We start from the raw sequence: 1,271 nt of genomic DNA, 5'->3' as shown, positions 1-1,271 counted from the left end.
CCCTGCCGCCCTTCATCCTCTCCCCGCCGATGTCCTTCTCCATCCCTCTTCCCACCAAATTAAGTGGCTGGGAAAGGGGACGGGACGATGGCCCTCACAGTAGCCAGAGACAGAACTGCGCACATGTTCTGTGTTGAGAAAGCCCAGGCTCTCTTTGCTCATTGGTCAATGAATAAGACTTCGACTACAGGTAGCAGGATGCGTGACCAACAGTGGCTTAAACAATAAGTATATTTCTTATTTATTTAACATGAAGCTAAGTAGCAGGTGCCGTCGGGGCTGGTTCATCAAACTCCTTCTATCTCTTGTCTCTGCCACACTCATGTGCCGTCCTGGTGGCTGTGCTTACCACAGCCCTAAGTATCTCAAAACGGAATTCAAAAGCTAAAGCAGGAGAGTCCACGTCCACCAAAAAAGGGGGCCTTTTTAAAAATCTCCTCCTCTCTCCTTTCGGAGAGAAAAATATATTTCCCAGCTGCCCGCAACAGACTTTTTACATGTTGTTGGCCCCAACTGAGTCACGTGTGCACAAGTAGGTCATTAAGTGGCAAAAAGAAAGGAGATTTTTACGATTCACTCAGACCAGCGATTCCTCTCTATGGGCTGGCCCAAAATCAAAGCTCCGTTTAAAAGGAAGAGAAGCAAATGGCTGTTGAAGAGGCAGCCTGGTGGCATTTCACAGGTGTCCGTGGGGTGTGTGCACGTGCTATGGAGCACAGCTGCCTCAGCCAGACCTTAAAAATGGAAGCTGTTCATACAGACAGAAACTCTCCTACAACCAGACAGAAGCAATTTACATGGCGAGGCACGTCCTTCACAGAGAAGTCTCGGGACGCTGGGACTGTTGGCCTTTAGCGTCGGCCGCACGTTGCTGAGTAGGGCTCATTGTGTGACATTCGGTGGCACGTGGAGAGCAGATCTCTGCCTCATGGCAAGGCCACGGGGGCAGTGCAAAGAGCAGGACTTTTGTTTCCACGTTCCAGCCTGCCATCTAGCATGTGCTGTTTAAAATTGGGGCAGGGCCGAAGCGCTCTGAGCTTCAGGTGTCAATGCCTCTCCTTGCTGTGTCTGTCATTTTAAATGGGATATTCCATGAAGGTGACCGGTACCCAATAGGTGCCCAGTAGAAGGTGGCCTTGTTGGTGATAAGATAATGGAGCTGGAGATGGATTTTGAGTCTAACGGGCCGGGTTTTGAGCCCCGGCTCTGCCACTTCCCATTGGCATGACTGCAGACAATTTGTATTCCATAAACCTCAGTTTTCTCGAAGT

The sequence above is a fragment of the Pteropus vampyrus genome, unplaced genomic scaffold (genome assembly GCF_000151845.1).
Source record: "Pteropus vampyrus isolate Shadow unplaced genomic scaffold, Pvam_2.0 Scaffold34, whole genome shotgun sequence".
In the NCBI taxonomy this organism is placed as follows: domain Eukaryota; kingdom Metazoa; phylum Chordata; class Mammalia; order Chiroptera; family Pteropodidae; genus Pteropus; species Pteropus vampyrus.
The sequence above is the reverse complement of the archived record's forward strand: the minus strand, read 5'-3'. Positions refer to the sequence as shown.